This window comes from Siphateles boraxobius, unplaced genomic scaffold (genome assembly GCF_051911475.1).
Source record: "Siphateles boraxobius isolate OS27281-9 unplaced genomic scaffold, OSU_SipBor_1 18, whole genome shotgun sequence".
NCBI lineage: Eukaryota > Metazoa > Chordata > Actinopteri > Cypriniformes > Leuciscidae > Siphateles > Siphateles boraxobius.
The window spans coordinates 4,153,425-4,174,582 of NW_027508788.1; the positions used below are offsets into that span (position 1 = coordinate 4,153,425).

Consider the following 21,158-nt stretch of genomic DNA (forward strand, 5'->3'; position numbering starts at 1 on the left):
AAAGTAGCCTTAAGCACATAGAGGATATGGGGCTAGTTGTCACATGGCGAAATTGTCTAATTGTCTTGAGTAAAAAAAATCAGTTACATGTGCTGGTTCAAAATTGGTTTTATCAGTGGCTAGTTGCATAAAATAGCCATTTTGTTGAGACTGTTTTAGTCTGATCAACTGCAGTTAGTCAATGGGTGATCAGTCTTACTTTTGCATTCATATTAACCTTCATCAATCTACTTTGTTAATGTAACTGACATAAAAAGTTATGACCATTATGAAATACATTCGATGGCCAATTTATAAGTCTAAGCAGTGTATGCAGCGGCCACTGTTTTTAAACTTTCAATACCATTTCACAAGTTCACCCCCCCCCCCCCCCCCCTTGTAAGTGTATTTAGGACTAGAAGTGAGGAGATGGGGTGGTGGAGGGATGCTGTTAAACTGTCAACGAACGGAGGTAGCCTAAGTTCGCTGTATAAACCTCTTGTTGATTGAGTTGATTAGCAGAGTGTGCTCAAATTATATCTAGTTTGATTGTGTGAGTGTGCTCCACGTGTCTTTAGTTTAATGTTCTGAACGTGCTCCTCCCGAACTTTGTTAATAAAACATCATTTTAAAAAAAAAAGGGGGAAAAAGCAGTTAAACAAGTGAATATATATTTTTAAAACCACACTGGCATACTTTCAGGAAAGTGTAATGAGGGATTGTAGCTATAGGATAAAATTATTACAAATGTATTTTTCTTAAAGTCCCCGTGACCCGGAAGTTGCAAACGACTTTTCTCCAGTGTTGTGACGTATTTCCAAGTGAAACGGAATATTGAACAGAGGGCAGGGGGTGCTTCTCAATATCCCTCCTCGTCTCCTCGCTCCTCTGTCCTCCATCCTATGACCCGGAAACCAATCAAGCACAGCCATCTTGAAGGACATCTCAATTCTCTAATTGCACCGTGAGGAGTCGAGGATCGAGGAGTGAGGAGGCTTTTAGAGGAGTCATGAGCGAGGATACACAGCTGTATCCTATGCGGAAGTGTTTTATTGACTAAACGTGACGCACGTATACTGTACAATTTCCTCCCCCTTCACATCGGTGACAATAATTTGAATTTCTACTTTACCCTTGCTGTTTTTATAAACCACACATCTCACATATTTCAACAGGGTATCTTGCTTTATTATTATTCATAATGAATTTCTTAAATAAACACACTTCAACAACATAAGGGCAGATCCTTTGAGTGCTGCTGATGACGCTATGAAGTGACGCTCGAGTGATCAAGTATTCCAATGTATAAAAAAGCTTTCATTCGATTCCTCCATCCTCATTTTCTTTCCTTGCGTCCTTCCCTCACATCCTACAGGGGGAGGAGCTGAGGCGCTAGGAAAGGAAGCGAGGAAAGGAAACGAGGATGCACAAATAAGAAATGTGAAGCACCCAGGGTTTTACTTTTTCCTCCTCAATGGGTGCTTCTCAATATCCCTCCTCGTCTCCTCGTTCCTCTGTCCTCCATCCTATGACCCGGAAACTGATCGAGCGCAGCCATCTTGAAGGACATCTCAATTCTCTAATTGCACCGTGAGGAGTCGAGGATCGAGGAGTGAGGAGGCTTCCAGAGCCTTCCACCCGTGTATCCTATGCGGAAGAGTTTTATCGACTAAACGTGACGCACGTGTCAATTCTCCTCCCCCTTCACATGGATCACAATCATTTTAATTTATTCTTTACCTTTGCAGTTTATATAAACTACATATCTCAAATATTTCAACAAGGTATCTTGCTTTATTGTTATTTCTTATGAAATTCTCAAATAAACATACTTCAACAACATGAGGGCAGATCCTTTGAGTGCTGCTGATGATGCAGTGAAGTGACGCTCGAGTGATCAAGTATTCCAATGTATAAAAAAGCTTTCATTCGATTCCTCCGTCATCGTTTTCTTTCCTTGCAGCCTTCCCTCGTATCCTACAGGGGGTGGAGCTGAGACGCTAGGAAAGGAAGCGAGGAAAGGAAACGAGGATGCACAAAATAAGAAATGAGAAGCACCCTCCATCTCTGCTCATAGCAGACTAACGGTTTGAGGGGAGTGGTAAAGCGTTTTCAACCCAAGCCGTCAAACTGACGTCATCAGAAAAGGAAAGCCCTTCCAGACCGGAAGTAACTTTTCAGATTTTGATTAAAGATTACCACGGCAAAAAAAAAAAAAAAAAAAAAATCTGTGTATTAACTTGCACAGATTAATTGTTCACCACAAGACGCGCTATATGCGCCATATGCGCTAAAAAGTCAATAGGGTCAATTTTGATTTCATGTCGACTTTAATTTCATAATTAAAAAAAAATGTTGTCGTAAGTTGTCATATTTTAAACGTTGTAAATACAATTATTATTTAAATAAACATTTAATGTTTAATTTTTGTATTAATGACTCTAAATATATTGATCAAAACAATGAATTTTATATATTTGATTATTTGTGAATGTTTTTTCAATTTCACTAATAATAGAATATCCAGCCCGATCTCACGGCAATTCGTACCAATTTTACGAGGTGGCTAATTCATACGAATTCATACGACCTCACTCGTACGAATTAGTGCGATTTTTGCTAAATCGTACATATTTTACGAGTTGCCCAATTCGTATGAATTTGTACGAATGACCTACCCCTGACCCCGCCCCTAAACCTACCCATCACTTGGGTTTAGACAAATCGTACAAATTCGTACGAGTGAGGTCGTACGAATTCATACGAATTAGCCACTTTTTAATCACTCGTACAAATTCGTACAAATTGGTCGTGAGATAGCATGTTCCCATTGTGACAACATGCCCCACTATTATGACCACATTTCTTTTTTAAAATAAGGGGGGTTCAATGAACTGCATTTTCCCCCGGTTAATTTAGTGTAATTATGCTTTTTTTTGGAAACCAAAAAATTAAGGTACACATAAATTGACTTAAACTTACCCAAAGATACGTATATTCACTAAAATGTTACCGTTTACCACTAGCCCCTGTTTCCACAATATCTTCTGCTTTGTGTCCTCTGGACAGAAAATATACAGATTTGCATATAAAGTGTTTTTGTTTTTGAAATGATACCTTTTTAGTGTGATATAGAGGTCAGTTATCGCTTGGTAGACAGGCTGAATATTCTCACTCATTCTCACACCGTTTTTTAGTGATTAAACAATTTTTATGTTCTTCGATAATGGCATATTGATCATATTTGCATTGACAGATGAGAGCCCAAGCTAGCCAAATTTGACCACTTTGACATTATGTTTTCCGTGACAGTTCTAGTAGCACCAGGCTCCTTTAAATGTTTATCATGTTGCCTTCTGCTATAAAATGCTGGAGGGATGTTTCAGGTCAGCTGCTGTATCAGGTCAAATCTAATAAAGTGATCTCTGCCCCTCTCCAAATCCTCATCATCAGCTTGTGAAGGTGCACGAAAACAGTTTAATGAAGCTCTGAGGTGTCTGTGGAATTTATTATTTGTGTGAATAAATGCAGTAAATGTGTTTGGGTTTAAAACTAAAACTTTAAAACTAAATTTTACTTACCATTTTTTTCTTTAAAAAAAAAAAAAGACAATCCTCAAGTAAATTGATCTGTTTGAAGCAGCATATATTCCAAGGTATAGATTGTTAATGCAGACCTGAGATGTTCCACTGCAGGGTTTCTGTAATCTCTCATTGCTTAACAGAGTCAATGTCGTTAATCATTTTGTGCTCTAGTTATGGGACTCCAACAGCTTTCTAACGCAGCTCACCTAGCAAAACAGTTTCTTGGCAACCATGTTACGTCAACTATTGTCACAACTTCAAAGGTCATTTCGAATCAGTCTCTTGCTATCATAGAGCAGGTTCAATTTCTTACTTTGGTTGCCAGTGGCAGAGCTTGCCTTTTCACGGTGTAGTTGCAAGTGAGAAGTGTTTCTCCAGAAATTGGATAAAATAAATTAAATTGGAACATGGCCCAATATTCATCATTATGTATTTATTTTTCATAATAATGCAATACAGTAATTTAATATAATTTTTTAATAAATGTTTTATTTATTTTTTATAAAAATTTAAAACATAACTAATTAAAGCCCCACTATAGTGGGCATTCGTATTTTCCTCTGGCAGGTACTGTAATTATATACGTTTTATTTATTCATTATTATTATTATTATTATTATTATTATTATTATGTGGGTGCAGGGCATCTATGGAACCAATTAAAGCTCTAGTTCTAGGCATTCACATTTTTCTCAGGTGCTGTAGCGTAGCAGCAAGGATAACCGGTATTGCAGTTATGCATATGAAAAAAAATTCTTGGTTAGTAGAGGTTTGTAGGTACCCTCAAACAAGGTCAGCTAAAACATTTCCTTTTTTCTACCCTGAATCTGGAAACTAGGAATAAGCGAAATGTGGGAATAAGATCTGACAAATCTAATTCTTCTGACATTCTAAAATCAATTCAAAATTGAAACAAATGCTTATTATTAGGGGGGTTATTGACTCGAGCAGTACATAAACATTGCACTTGACAGGAATTCTATTAATCTGAGTGCATATCTAGAATGTCAATCAGAGATCAGTCAATTTAGTCTCTACAGCAGCTAGGTTTTATGTGTGTGCTCTTATAAATAATTCATCAGACCTCCAGACAAGGGAACATGGACATCTGAGGGTGGAGCACAACTCTCAGCTCATGTTTTCAAAGTGAAACACAAGCCTATTTCTGTTGTGCTGTGCCTGTGGGTTCAAACCTAGGTCGGACATTTTAGGTGTGAGTCTTCGGTGAAAATTTCCTGATTTGACTATACGAAGACCAAAACAAACATCTATTGCTGAAAATTTCATTAAACATGACAAGCTCAACTTGAGTGAGAAGGAAACAAAATGTCATGCTGCATGACAGAGTGTTATGCTTAAAAATGCTTCAAATGCAATATCGTGTCCACAGTTTTTTTTAGATCAACAAACTGTATATGAAGGAAAAGATGCATGAAATTATCATACGATTTTTTTAATCCATAAATTGTCTTAATTTATGCATACAATTTAAACTACCATATGTCAAATCGGCTAGTTCAGGGAAAGTGTTGAAACTTTCCCAGGGAGTCATGCACCTATTTCTTTTCTTCTGGGGGCAACAATGATGGTCCTCTTAGTGCCCTAGGCAAGATAAGACATGACTGAACAAAAAGATTTCAAAAGTTTCAAGATCAACATGCCGATTTTAGACACTCTGCAAGATTTGGGGAAATTGTCATATTGCGATTATTGAGGTCAATATTCCAATTGGAATAAAATAAACAAAAGGTTTCATGAGTCAACTTGCTTGGTTCTCAAGGAAAATGCACACACAGATTATTGATAATGCGGAAATGTGTATTTCTCAACTCAAACTAGCAACAACAACTAAATGCATAGTCTTTTCAAAATAAAATAATGAGAAGTGTTTCTCCAGAAATTGGATAAAATAAATTAAATTGGAACATGGCCCGATTTCATAATTTTGTATTTATTTTTCATAATAATGCAATACAATAATTTAATATAATTTTTTAATAAATGTTTTATTTTTTTTATAAAAAAATGTATTGCGGTAAAAATTATTATTGAGGTCAATATTGCAATAAAATAAACAAAATGGTTTCATTTGAGAATAAAATCAGATTTGCCAGCATTCTAAACGTATAGCCTATTTGTTCAACAGGTGAGTAAATCAGATATACTGAAACTCTGAATTTCTATGAAAATGTTTGCAGGTTAGCCTGAAATTTATAAAAGAAGAAGTAATACATGGCATAAAGAACTGTGAAAAAGAAAAGTAAATAGAGGTGAGGTGGAAGTTGTTGCTGTGTCATTGTGACATTCTACTTAGCATTTCTTTCTTTCTTTGCTAGAACAAAAAACAACTAATTTACTATTGTTTGGTCTCTTTTATTTCTGAGTAAACATTTCACCGCAAACAGTTCTAGATAGGTTTGGACACATAGACAGAAATACTTTTAAAAATGTCTCTGTGTTTTTTGTACAGGCATTCGAAACAACATTCGGTGCCTTTGACTTTCTTTATACGGATAAAAAACTAATGAAATATTCATTAAAATTTTTTCTTTTGTGTTCCACAGAAGGAAGAAAGTCATGGAGGTTTGGAATGACATGAAGGTGACAGAACCATTTTTGTCTCAGGAGCCATGAAATTATTATTATTATTATTTTTTATTTTTTTTTAACAAAGGTCCATAATCCAGATCACTCTCACTATAGGCCATTTTCTCAAGCATCCTCTTAAAAAAATCACTTTAGGTTCAGTACATAAATATACAAACAAATAGATGCACAAGTTCTTTTTGAGAGATCTCATGGAATAGCCTCTTAATTAAAGGCTGTCATGCCAAAGACATGAATTAGATAAAGCCTCTCGGATTTTCTCAACCATGAATAAATACGCTGAAGGTGCTTGAAATCTGTAATTGTGCCTTCAAGAACAAGAATTCCTTGATGAAAATGACACTGAAAGGTTTGCATCAAGGGCATTTATTTGAAGCTGCCTGTTATCCAGACCTACTCTGCCAAGGCATGTGTGCTGGAGTGTGTCCATTCATACAGATCTGAACAAGGAATCATGCTAACAACAGATCTTCCATTCTCAAGGATCTCTTTATGACTTCAGAAGAAAATCATTGAGAGTTTATGAATGGAGAACTTGCATAGACACATTTAAAAAATAATAAATGTAGGGTATGGACCAATCAGACACATACTAATTATTCATTATATACAAAGGTTTATGAAACTCCTCACACAGCCCAAATGAACAAACACAAGGGCAGAAACAGTGTCATGTTACAGGGCATGACAAGGAGATTTTACGACCTCCGAGGAATGTGGCCACATACTCAAGAGAGAGACTATGAAACAGAAACCCTCTTTAAAACAGACTTTGCTGCATTAATCATAGACTAACTGATCTATAAATGAACATGCATAAAACTGTGAAAGAAACAGTGTAAATGGTTTACTGTCTCGTGTACTATTAGGTATATATTATGGTATGTATCCTGGTATACAACCAACTAACGATCAATGTAACCTCACCTGTATCATGCCTCCTACCTAATTAATCCTCATTTAATGACTCACACTTTGATGTACATCACCTTCTTCTAGAATGCAGTGGGGATGTGTTATAGCTATTTTAGCATTAATGAAGGTATAATCATGCTAGGGACAAAGATCCGTAAATCAACTAAGAGCCACTTTCCCTCTCAGACATGTCACCTTTCTGATTGGTCGAGTTCAACCCTTAGGGGAGGATCTTCTCCAGGCCTTATTAGAGACAGTCCACATGTGACCTACCTCTCTTAGTACTTTCATCCAGCCGCAACACTGTTCTGGTGATACTGGGGAGCCCCCTCCCCCTCCACGGGGGCCCCAGGGCCCAGCAGGCCTCGATTCCAACCAGATATGGGCTCAGGCAGGAGAGAGATGACTCTCTCTCACAAAGAACCAAGGACAATCTCAAAAGTTTTGGAACAAAGACTCCAACCAACAACGACTCCAATCACCCATCCTTCCGACTTCCTCACTTCTCCTGGGTGCTCGGCATGGCCTCAACAGAGTCCCAGGCCTTGACCAAACCCGCGATGCGTTCCTGGAGAAAGAGAACGCTCAACCAACTTCCACTTGACACTGCCGGAACCATCAACGACTTCAATTTTCAACAACTTCAAGAATTGTTCCCATTACAAATGCAAGTATTCAATTCAATGAAATGTGAAAATGAAATTCTGATGGTTCTTCTCATAGACCCTCTTCCTGTTTCCAATTTCATCCTATCACTAACCTATTTATGTATTCATGTGTGTATGTTGTTTAGTTTATTTATATTCATATAAATATCTATATTTAGTTAATAAAACTTGTACATAATATGTATTTGGTTCTGTTTTGTTTGCAATACAAGTCACTTTACGATCACGGTTTTTGCTACTGGCTCAAAGTACTGTATAGGCGAAGAAATAATTATTCTTCTGTGGCCAGGGAAAATACCCTTTTCTTAGAATAAATTAATAATCAAAAGAGTTCGTTGGAAGAACTGATTAATTGATTGTAATATTAATTCAGCCACATCAAGTTAATCCAATTAACTGACCCAAATATTTATAATTAATAATAACAAGATATTATTGATTATTAATATTTCCAAAAAGCTGAGTTCCTTACATAAACTATATCTACTCAATAAAATTGTGGCAACATATTACACGCAATATTATATAAAAAAAGTATACCTCAAGCGTACTTTGGAGGCCGGGATAGTGGAGATTCAGTGCATACAGTAGTGCATACACAGGAACACTGTCAAGGCCTGTAAGAACTTTCACCCCCTTGTCCAATGGGCTGTAAAGCTCCTTACTTTGTTGTTGAAGCTCCAATGGTCACAATTACTGCCATCACAAGCCGATCAATTCTTGTCTGTTCTTTGTTGTCCTGCAACATTAAACAGCAGTGAGATTCAAAACCTAAGAAATATTGATCAAAAGAGAAAATCTGAAACTTAATTTGTTTGAGCAGTGTTGTAAGATACAGATAAAGTCCAGTCAATTATATTATGGCCTCTTGAGGAAGTAACCAACAATAAATTTGATTTAAATTCGCACTTCTGGTATATTGAAATTATGTTCCCTTTCGTTGTCACTCCGAGTTACGTCGGATGACGACGAATGGGGTTTCGCTTAGAACGCCTATCGACTTCGAGTATTACAAAACGAGCCAATGGCAAAGAAATGCCATGGCTCTGCGGAATTTGCATAGCGTATCTCCGCCTTACCTCGTGGGTATAAAAGGAGGACGCCGGCAACAGGCAGATATGTTTTCGCTTCGGAGTCAAGAGTATTTCTTCACTCCACAGTCATCTCTGACTTCGCTCTACGAGACGAGCTTCTCTCTGCGGTGTTGGTGTGACGGCGATCTGCAGCGAGCTCACAGTGCCTGCTGATCTGTGCAGTGATCTGCCAGTGTGTGTGTGTGTCTCCCTGTGTGCTTCAACAACGCGGAGTTTTTTTCTCCTCTCATAAAAGAGCTCGCACGTGGCACGTCTTTTTAAAGACGGCTCGCCCGTGCATTTCTGGTTGCAGCGGACTGGTATCGGACTCTGATGGGCACGAGCGCTGTCTAGTGTGTTTGGGCTTTGATCATGCTTGAACAGCGCTCGTGGGTGACTCATGTTCTCGCTGGGAACGTGATCATCACGTCATATATAGGTCGAGACTCGGTGAACTTGCAAGAGTGAGAGTCCCCTCATCCACCCCCCGATCTTCGGCTGGTGGCCAGGGTGACCTGAGGGTTACGGTCTGGATCAAGGCGCCGACTATGTGTCCGCGACCCCAGCCCCCCTCTTCAATGACGGTGCCCGCTAGTGAACTGCTGATTCCCGCGAGTCTACCCTCTGGTGGCCCGCGTGTTTCAGTTGAAGCTACAGAGGAAGATGCCATGTCTGTTGCAGCATCACTAGGTTGGTTTGAGTCTTCTGGAAGTGAGGGCTCGTCACAGCTGCCACCTTCCGGTGTGCATACGGCTGTGCCTGAGTCTGATCCGGAGATGACGACCATGCTTTCCTGGGACGATGGGTTTTGGGTAAGGCCGCCGACCCTCGTCCACGGCAAACCCCAATACCTCTCTTCCCGGACGTGCATGATGAGATCTCGAAGTCCAAGAAGACCCCCTTGTCTTCTCGGGACCGCTCGCTGATCTCATCCGTCTTTCCTCCCCTCGATGGGGCCGCTGCCCATGGGTACACTGGGGTCCCCCCGGCTGAACGCTCTGTTGCGATGCTATGTGTCCTCAGAGTGCTTCTTCTCGGCGCAATCCTAAGCACCCACCCGTGGCCTGTAGTTTTTTGTCTACGCTTGTGGCGAGATCCTATAGCGCCACGGGACTGGCAGCCGCCTCACTGCATGCCATGGTCATTCTGCTGGTCCACCTGACCCAGATGCTCATGGACCTGCACAAGGGCGGGACTGACCCAGGGCTCTTCACTGAGCTGCGCGCCGCCACTGACCTTGCTCTCTGAGCGACGAAAGTGGCCGTACGCTCCCTGGGTCAGGTGATGCTCACCATTCTGTGGCTGATCCTGTCTGATGTATTGCATGTCGCGCGGACCCGTCTGTCCGACATTCCCATATCCCAGGTCGGCCTCTTCGGCGGCGCGGTTGAGGGCTTGCCCAACAGCTCTCAGCCGCCCATGAGCAGACAGAGGTTGATTCTGTCCCGACGGCCCCGCCGTCCGCTCAGATCCCTCGGTCTGCCCACAGCTGAAGGCGCCCTCCCGCGGCTCCCACCCCGCCCGTTCACGGGCCGGCTCTGGGGGCCGCGGTCGGACGCCACAGTCCTCTCCAGCCCCGCACCACCCCAACACGCCGGGTTAAGCGGCGCTCTTGAGATGGGCTCCTCAGAGATGGGACTCAGTTCTTTCCAGGAGTTGGTAGCAGGACCACTCCTTTCCCCGGGGGAGGGCCGGGGAAGAATCCTTATTCTCCAAAGAGCTGACTCTCCCGTCTCTGAGCACAGAGTTCTCGGACATCACAGAGCGCCGCCCACAAGCCGTGCTCTCCTCGTCCCCCTCTGTCCCAGAGGTGGTTGACACGGCGTGCCGTCCACGGACCGCTTCGTCCCTGTCCCCCTCTGTCGCCAGACCACTGGCAGAGCAGGCCCCCGCGGGACGACCAGCCTGGTCCTCCCTGGCCCCCTCTGCCAGGGCGCGGTTGCTAACTGTGCCCCCACATCGGGCCGCTATGCCGTCCACGTCTGGGCCAGTTACTCCGCTTCGCTGCCCCTCCGGGGGGACGCCTGTGGTTCGCATGAACCAGCTGGTTCAGTTCCTGGGAGCCTGGTTAGAGCTTCCCCGTCTGTCCCGCTGGGTCGCGTGGACCATCAGGCTCGGCTATGCGATTCAGTTCGCACAGTCTCCTCCCCAAGCTTGGGGAGTCCGCTCCACTTTTGTCGGTGGCTATGCCCCCATCAGGAGAGCAGAGATTGCCACCCTGCTGGCGAAGGGTGCAATCGAGACTGTCCCTCCAGCCGAGATGAGGTCCAACTTCTACAGCCCCTACTTCATTGTCCCCAAGAAAACCGGTGGGTTACGGCCAATCCTGGACTTGCGCGTGCTGAACCGCACCCTTCACAGGATGCCGTTCAAGATGCTCAAACGCATTTTCGAATGCATACGGCCCAGGATTGGTTTGCAGCGATCGACCTGAAGGACGCCTACTTCATGTCTCTATTCTCCTTGACACAGACCGTTCCTTCGGTTTTCTTTCGAGGGGCAGGCATCCAGTACCCGGTCTCCTCGCATCTTCACGAAGGTCGTCGAGGCTGCCCTTGTTACTCTTCGGGAACACAGGGTTCACATCCTGAGTTATATCGACGACTGGCTGATCATAGCTCACTCTCGAGTTCAGGTTGCGAGCACAGGGACCTAGTGTTTTGGCACCTAGCTCGTCTGGGCCTTCGGGTCAACTGGGAGAAGAGCAAACTTTGCCCCGTGCAGAGAATCTCTTTTCTCGGTATGGATATCGACTCGGTGGGCATGGCAACACGGCACCCTCCGAGTAACAGTTACTCCGACCTGCCGTCAGACCTTCACCCCGTGGTCGAAGATGCCTCCTCCACGGCCTGGGGTGCCATGTGCAATGGACGTGCTGCCGCGGGCTCCTTGACAGGACCCCGTCGCCTCTGGCATGTCAATTGCCTCGGGTTGCTGGCCGTACATCTTGCTTTGCGTCGCTTCCGGGCCGTGCTCAAGAACCAAAACGTACTAGTCCGCTCAGACAATACCGCCACGGTAGCGTACATCAACCATCAAGGTGGTCTACTCTCCCGTCGTATGTCGCAACTCACTCGCCACCTCCCCATACGGAGTCAGAAGCATCTGAGGTCGCTTCGTGCCATTTATATCCCCGGAGCCCTGAACTGTGCAGCCTACGAGCTCTCACAGCTTCAGCCACTCCCTGGAGAATGGCGACTCCATCCCCAGTCGGTCCAGCTGATTTGGGACCAGTTCGGGGACGCACAGATAGATCTGTTTGCCTCCTACGACTAGACCCATTGCGCCCAGTGTTATTCCCTGACCGAGGGCACGCTCGACACGGATGCTCTGGCGCACAGCTGGCCGCAGGGCCGCAAGTATGCGTTCCCCCAGTGAGCCTTCTTGCCCAGACCTTGCGCAAGGTCAGGGAGGATGAGGAGCAGGTCATTCTGGTCACGCCGTACTGGCCCGCCCGGACCTGGTTCTCCGAACTAGTACTCCTCGCGACAGCACCTCCCTGGCCGATCCCTCTGAGGAAGAACCTTCTTCCTCAGGGACGGGGCAACCTATGGCACCCTCGTCCCGATCTCTGGAACCTCCACGTGTGGCTCCTCGATGGGACGAGGCAGGTTTGAGTACCCTACCACCAGCGGTGGTGGCTACCATCACTTCCGCTAGGGCGTCGTCCACGTGACACGTCTATGTGTTGAAGTGGAACCTCTTCGTCAGCTGGTGCTCTTCTCACCGAGAAGACCCCGGAGATGCTCGATCAGCGTTGTGCTTTCCTTCCTTCAACAGGGGCTGGAGCGAAGGCTGTCTCCCTCCACCCTGAAGGTCTACGTTGCCGCTATTCCCGCACACCATGACCTCATCGAAGGTAAGTCGGTGGGGAAGCACGACCTGGTTATCAGGTACCTGAGAGGAGCGAGGAGACTAAATCCACCTCGCCCTCCTCTCGTTCCCTCTTCGGACCTCTCAGTGGTTCTAACTGCCCTCAAGAGTGCTCCATTTGAGCCCCTGCAATCAGTCGAGCTTAAATTCCTGTCTATGAAGACAGTGCTCCTGGTTGCACTGGCCTCCATCAAGAGGGTAGGGGACCTGCACGCATTCTCCGTTGACGAAGCGTGCCTGGAGTTCGGGCCGGCTTACTCTCACGTGATCCTGAGACCCCGGCCTGGATACGTGCCCAAGGTTCCTACCACTCCCTTCCGGGACCAGGTGGTGAACCTGCAAGCGCTGCCCCTGGAGGAGGCAGACCCAGCCTTGCACTGCTCTGTCCAGTACGCGCTCTCCGCGCCTATGCAGACAGGACGCAGTGTTTCAGGACCTCAGACCAGCTCTTTGTCTGTTATGGTGGGAAGCTGAAGGGAAAGGCTCTCTCAAAGCAAAGGTTGTCTCACTGGATAGTGGACGCAATTGCTTTGGCATACCAGCAGCAAGGTCGACCGTGCCCCCTTGGTGTGACTGACCACTCCCCCCTGAGTGTGGCATCCTCTTGGGCTCTAGCGCATGGCGCCTCGCTAACAGACATCTGCAGAGCTGCAGGCTGGGCGACACCTAACACATTCGCCAGATTCTATAATCTCCGGGTGGAGCCAGTGTCCTCTCGTGTACTCGCTTCAACCAGCTAGTACCGGACCCGCTCAGGTGTCTTCGCTTGCTCGCCATTCCACTCCACGGACTGGATACGTGCGATATTCTCCTCAGGTGAGCTTCCCCGAAAGCCCTGAGCTCCTCCAGCACTCCTGACGTCGGCGCCAGTGTCTATTGCCTGCGCGTCGGCTAGGTGCCTCCCGTGTGCATGGTCCCTCCTCTGAGCGACCCCCACATGTGTATTTCCACTGTAAGCCTCTTTGAGCATGTGTCTTTCCATTGGCAAGCCACCTTGCCACCCCTGGGGTTGAAATATTCAACCTGCGGCTGGACACCCCAGTGTTCTCCATATGTCTCCTTCGGGTCATATGTGTATTCTCTAAGTCCCCCCCTCTGGGTTGGCAGTAATTGCATATTTCCCCTAAACTTTGGGATATGCTCCCCAGTGTACCTTGGTATTCCTGTGCTAAATAGGAGTCCTTCGTCCATGCCAGTCTCACGACAGGGATCTCAGATTTACGCAGGGCACTGGAAGACAGCTGAGAAGGGGGCGTGATTAGACTGGTAACCCCATTCGTCGTCATCCGACGTAACTCGGAGTGACAACGAAATGGAACGTCTCGGTTACGTATGTAACCCTCGTTCCCTGAGTAGGGAACGGAGACGTTACGTCTTCCTGCCACTTTCCGCTGTACCTCGGGGATCGCCTGAGCTCAGTCTTGGCTCCTCAGCGAAGAAACATATCTGCCTGTTGCCGGCGTCCTGCTTTTATACCCACGAGGTAAGGCGGACATACGCTATGCAAATTCCGCAGACCCATGGCATTTCTTTGCCATTGGCTCGTTTTGTAATACTCGAAGTCGATAGGCGTTCTAAGCGAAACCCCATTCGTCGTCATCCGACGTAACGTCTTCGTTCCCTACTCAAAGAACGAGGGTTACATACGTAACCGAGACGTTTTGCATACGTTGAATTATTTGATGAGGTCTCCTGCATGCCCCAGGAATTCTATTATGGAGCGGATGACCACTTCTCTTGTCAAATCAACAGAACACTGATCATCTGAAAAGAAATAAAACACGAATTAATGATATCTCCTCCTCGTAGAGGTTTCTTTAATTTAGTGGTGTAAAATAGGGATACCTTGACGTGTGCGGGAGAGCAGTCCGCGTTTTAAAGGAACATGGACAACACAAATGAAGACACGCCACTGAGGTTTCAGATGGCTGGTGTTGTAATTTGTAATGTTGTAAGAGGTCACCCCTTGTAGTTGCTTTATACCTTATGACACGGCCCTCCTATATGGGGAGGCTGCAGACCTGGCAGTATAAGCCCCTGTTGTTCCTGATGCGTCCAGTAGGGGGATACACTGCGAAATAACATAATTAAATCGACGCTCGAAACGTACACATTCATAACCGTCGTAGACTTTGAATAATTTTGTGTTTTTTGTTAATTTAAATATAAATGTTTCAGTGTAGATCTGCCCTACGGATTAAAATATATGTAGATATTCAGTTGGGCTACCCTCTCTTCACTCAGCCTACAGAAGACTTTTTGTTTCTGTGAATTAAAAAATTAATAATACACATAGTTGGATCAGATGACAAGTAATGATATATGACCTACTGTAGAATAGGTTTAGGGAAATATGTTGTTGTGAATTTATATAAAGTTACATTTAGATATTAACCATATTTAGCCCATTAGACCTAGTACCGCGTAATCATATGTATCCTCGATGAAATACCTGCTTTACTATTCTCTATTGGTTGTCATACAGCTACAAAACAGTGTCCTGCATAGAATTTTATGAAGACAAACACAGTTTGTCTCTTTTCTAAAATTCCAAGGGCCATTTAGAAGAAAGACAATATTGTTGTTCACGGGAAAAAAAAAATTAACACCATTTATGAATTATGATGGCTTGCCACTGTTCTTTAACTGTTTTTCTATCCTCCTGTAAAAGTGCTCCTGCTCACTGATAAAAAAATTTAAACATTCAAAAAATTTAAAAGGACATCCATGTTGAATTTGATCTTGTCACTGTGTGTATGTGGGTGTGCTGCCCAGAATTGATGTCAGTTGAGTGTGGATTGCATCAATTTGCTTCTGATCTTCAAACTACAACGGCACAGGCACTGTCTTGGTGGAACACTTTTGGAAAAAATGTCAAGCCACTTTGATTTCTTTTGGCCACTGATGATGGACTTTCAGAGAAAATTGAAAATGACGTTAAAAACATGTATGTCTCTGTAAGTTATTTATTTACTAGACAAGCTATTGGTTTGGAATGCAGTTAAAAAAATGTATGGGTGTTAATAGTTTATACAAGTTTAGAGAGAGAGAGAGAGAGAGAGATTTTAATTTCCCTTAAGTAGCTAAAGCAAACACACACCTTTATGAGATCTATGTAAAGACAGAGTAGGCTATGATAAAACCCTCATTAAAGGATTAGTTCACCTCAAAATGAAAATTTCCTAATAATTTACTAACCCCAATGCCATCCAAGATATCCATGTCTTTCTTTCCTCAGTAGAAGAGAAATTAAGTTTTTTGAGGAAAACATTTCTGGATTTTTCTTCGAATAATGGACTTCAATGGCAACCACTGTTTTGAAGTCCAAATCAATGCAGTTTCAAAGGTCTTTGAAGTGCTTCAACGGACTGTGCACGATCGCAGCTGAGGAAGCAGGTCTTATCTAGCGAAATGATAGGTCATATTAAATATATATATATATATATATACTTTTTAACTACAATTGTTCAGATTGAGCTGATCTTCAACGCGCCGGGAACTACGTCATCACGTTGAAAGGTCAGGCTCGATGTCGCCGGGGTCGGCGGAAGTACTGCCCTACTGTTTACAAAGTGCGAAGGAGGATAGTTCAAATTGTATTGGTCGCTCAACTCCAGCAAATTCAGCTGTCAGACACGTATGGAATTATTTTTGTCTAAAAAAAATGAACGTAAATTTATAAAACTGAACCTAACTTTATAAAACGTACTCGGTTACCTAACGTAACCTCCGTTCTCTCTAGAAGAGGGAACGAGTATTGCGTAAGTATAGCTTACGCTACGGGAAAGATTCATCTTTTCGAGATATTGAAGCCAAAACATTATCCTTAATTTTTGTATCCATTGTCAACGCAGTGCCGCAGCTAGCAGACCTTGAGCAGGCTGTCTAGCGTGCTCATAGGCTGCCCTGCGGGAACTGCTGCAGCCTGCCACTGAGCCCGACGTCACGTCACGTCCAATGAACGGCGCTCGCGCCTTCACAGCGTCGAAGCCCGCCAGAATGGGCGTGGCTTAGCGTATATATGTGACAGAAGCTGGAGAAGGATGCAATAGCAAAAACGCTTTATTTGTATTGGTAAGTATATGAACAACACGGTCAGGCACACAACAAGGGAAACAACACAGCTGGTCAGAATGGTGGATTGGACGGATACCAGCGCAGATGGTGGGTGACACAGGGACCTCGGTGGACAACCAGTGAAGAATCTCCAGTGAGGTGCTTCCAGTCCAGTGATGAATCTCCAGTGAGGTGCTCAGTCCCGTGATGAATCTCCAGTGAGGTACTCAGTAATCCGTGGAAGTGCAAGGGAAACTCGAAGAAACACGACGACGACACAAGGGAAATCCACAGGAGGAAGAACAGCTCAGGAACAGGAACACACCGGGAAGAACAACGATCTGACAACATAAGACACCAGTTACTGAACATATAAAGGAAAAAACTGATTGAAGCCAGCTGGCGCTGCTGATCATCGCTGATCAGTGACCGCGCCCACAATTAACGCACACACACACAACAGCACGCAAGACGAGAGAGAGACAATGAATTCATACACCGTGACAATATAAGCAGGCTCGGAGGCTGAATTCTCTGGTTTTCATCGACTGAAGCGAAAAAACGCTCGTGGCTCAAGCACGGCAGGTTACGCAATACTCGTTCCCTCTTCTAGAGAGAACCGAGGTTACGTTAGTTAACCGAGTACATTCTCTTACGAGATATTCTCTCGTTTGCTACGGGAACCCCTTGTCAACGCTGTGCGCCCCAGCATCCACTTATGAGGCCCAGAAAGATACGGGGATCCCAGATCAGCGGGAATAAGCGCATGTATAAGCACTTACAGGGAATACAGAGCGGCGATGCCGGTCAATGTATAAGCATATAGCACATAACCTGATACAGTGCAGCTCAACCAGAAGAGCTAGTCACATGAGAGTAGTTTGCGCACGATAGTACCTGGGCAGAACTGACCTCTCACTTAGACTGATAGTAGTTTCGCCTGCAGGGCGGGAACTTCCAGATTGTAGAATCTGACAAAGGTGGACAGGGAGGCCCAGCCCGCCGCCACACATATGCAATGGATAGAAATTCCACTGGACCATGCCCACGAAGAGGCTACGCCTCTGCTGGAATGAGCCCTGACGCCCAAGGGGCATTGCAGACCTTTTGCTGTATAAGCAGCTGCAATCGCATCTATTATCCATCTGGATAGACTGTGTTTCGATGCGGCGAGACCTTTGGTGCGCCCACCAAAGCTGCTTGGCAAGGCCTGAAAGGGGCGGAGCGCGTAATGTAAACTCTCAGCGCCCTGACTGGGTAGAGGAGATTAACATCACTCTCGCCATCGGATGCTGGCAGAGCCGATAGCGAAATGACCTGTGCTCTGAACGGTGTGCCAATCACTTTAGGAACATAGCGATGTCTAGGTTTGAGGATGACTTTTGAGTCATTCGGGCCAAACTCGAGACATGCGGCGCTAACAGACAGCGCGTGTAAATCCCCCACACGTTTGACTGACGACAGAGCGATCAGAAAAACGGTTTTAAGTGATAAGTATTTTAGATCCGCAGAGTCTAAAGGTTCAAAGGGGTATGCTTTCAGGGCCTCGAGGACCAAAGAAAGATCCCACATAGGAACTGAAGGGGGGCGCGGGGGATTCATCCTCCTGGCTCCTCTGAGGAAGCGGATGTTGAGCTCGTTCCTGCCTATCGACTGGCCGCGCGTCGATTCTGAGAACGCTGCGACGGCTGCCACATAGACTTTGAGCGTGGAGGGGGACCTTCCCTTTTCCAATAGCTCTTGAAGGAAACTGAGCAACTGCAGAACCCCACATTTCAGTGGTTCCAGATTTTTGTCAGCGCACCATTTAGAGACACAGACCATTTAGACGCGTAGAGCCTTCTGGTAGAAGGAGCTCTAGACTGCGTGATAGTGTTCATTACTGCGTCTGGCAGGGCAACGGGTAACCGTTGGTCAGCCATACGTGCAGAGACCAGCGCTCTGGTTGGGGATGCCAGATCGAGCCGCGAGCTTGAGAGAGATCTGCTCTTACCGGAATTGGCCACGGGGCTGTCTGTTTCAGCCGCGTCAGTTCCGGAAACCAAGTCTGGTTCTCCCAGCGCGGGGCTATGAGGAGCACTGATAGGCGCGTTTCCCTGATTCTCTTGATCACCTGTGGTAAAAGAGATACTGGGCGAAAGCATATAGTGGGTGGCTGGGCCAGGTCTGGGCCAGCGCGTCCTCGTTCTTTGAAAAGAACTTTGGCCAGTGAGCGTTGACCTGACTTCCGCTTTGCCGAAAAGGCGCCATAGCAACTGGACTGTTTGAGGGTGTAGGGACCATTCCCCCGGGGAAACATTGTTCCTGGACAGTCTGTCTGGGCAGTCGTTCAGTTGGCCTGGCACATGCGCCGCTCTCAGCGAGCGAAGGTGGTGCTGAGACCAAACGAGGAGGCGTTCTGCCAGATTGCAGAGATTTCTGGATCTGACACCGCCCTGGCGGTTCACGTAGGACACCACAGACATGTTGTCTGAGCGGACTAGAACATGGTGGTCCTGTATAAACGGGAGGAAACACTTCAGCGCATTCTCGACCGCTATCATTTCCAGACAGTTTATATGGAGGAGTTTTTCCCGGTCTGACCACAGGTCAAAGACTGGTCTGCCCTCGAAGAGCGCGCCCCAACCCGTGTTGGACGCGTCTGTCGAGATGACCTTCCGGTATGAGACCGTCCCCATAACCACTCCCCGCTGGTACCAGTCGGCCACTAACCAGGCCTGCAGAGCTGTGATACAGCTCTGAGTCACTCTGATCCGGGCACAGCCTGACTTCCAAGCTCGGTGAGGCAGACGAGCGGCCAGCCAGCGTTGTAGCAGGCGCATACGTAGCAAACCCAGCTGAAGTACCACAGCGGCTGAAGCCATGTAACCCAGCATCTTCTGGAATGTTTTCAGAGGGGCGGTGCTGTCCTTCTGGAAAGACGCGCTGAGTTGACAAGCGGTGAGTTGACAAGCTGAGTTGAGACTCTGAGTTGACACGCGCTGAGTTGACAAGCGGGCCGTCATAGCCACCGAGTCCAGTTCTATTCCTAAAAAGGAAATTGACTGACTGGGCATTAATGAGCTCTTGGTCCAGTTGACCGTGAGACCCAGGCTTGCCAGGTGACTGAGGAGCACATCTCTGTGAGACAGTATTTCTGACTCTGATTGTGCTAGAACCAGCCAATCGTCCAGATAGTTCATAATTCGAATGCCCTGATTTCTCAAGGGGGCGAGTGCCGTGTCCATGCACTTCGTGAATGTGCGGGGTGCTAAGGACAGACCGAACGGCAGGACGATGTACTGATAAACCTGTCCGTCGAAGGCGAATCTCAAGCATGGCCTGTTACAGGGTATTATCTGAATCTGAAAATAGGCATCTTTCAGATCGAGAGATATATACCAGTCTCTCGGGCGAACGTGCGCGAGGAGTTGTCTGGTTGTAATCATTTTGAACGGTCTTATTATAAGAGCTTTGTTCAAATGTCTCAGATCTAGTATGGGTCTGAGTCCCCCGTCCTTCTTGGGCACGAGAAAATAACGGCTGTAAAAGCCTGACTTGCTCAGAGAAGGCGGCACCGGTTCTATGGCCCCTTTGACATGTGGACACATCTCCTGCAGTTAACACTCGAGCGGCATTTGCCAGCTTTATGAGAGTGGGCTCTGCGGGTGACACGGGGAGTGCTGTGTTTGTGTGTAGGGGTGAGCACTGTGGTGTGGGCACTTTTTCTACACTTAAAACACTGTCGGCGTGAGCCGGATAACCAGACATTATGCTCTTTCTGAGATTTCTCTGGTTCGCCGTAAAAACGGCAGTTGTGTGCAGGCGAGCGGGTTGTGTTACCGACTCGTTGGCTGCTAAATAACTCACTGCAGTAGCCTGTGTTAAGGGGACTGACAGGGCGAAAAGCTTTGACGGTGGTCCGGCCGCGGCGAGACCCAAAGAGACCCAGGGCCAAAGAGACCAGAGTGGGAGAGAGGAGCGTCGAGGAAGGCAGCCCGCTCAGACTCTCTCATGTCAGCCAACGTTAACCATAAGTGTCTTTCTGTGACAGTCAGCGAGGCCATGCACCGTCCTAGGGCATGCATCTATTTCCACTTGGGAGAACGACGCGGAGATAGAGGATTGGAGCCTCGCGGAGAATGGAGCACTCCACGATTTCCAAAGCTCAGAGTGCAGCTCTGGGTGGAAGGGTGCAGGCCTGGCAGCGGACGCTCGACGCTCGGTGACTCTGGAGAAAGCAGCCGTCGAGTCTGTTGTGCGCGGGCTCCTTGGGCGGCGACCACTCGAGCCCGAGGCGGTCAACGGCCTGTGAGAGGAGGCGCATCAACTCAGCGTCCACTCCGCTGCGGGCCCTGCCGGATTCCTGGGTCGTGGAGGCGGCAGAGTGCTGAGAACTCGACCATGCCTCACTATCAGAAGCC

At 46.1% G+C, this 21,158-nt stretch overlaps 1 long non-coding RNA gene across 1 annotated transcript; it reads right to left on the minus strand.

The window, feature by feature from the left end:
• Positions 1-8,256: 8,256 nt before the first annotated feature.
• On the minus strand, positions 8,257-14,701 carry LOC143740687 (uncharacterized). The gene is made up of 3 exons (XR_013204875.1): positions 14,545-14,701; positions 14,369-14,463; positions 8,257-8,492 (listed from the first exon to the last, which is right to left on the minus strand). It is a non-coding gene; the product is annotated as an uncharacterized LOC143740687 (long non-coding RNA).
• Positions 14,702-21,158: the final 6,457 nt, after the last annotated feature.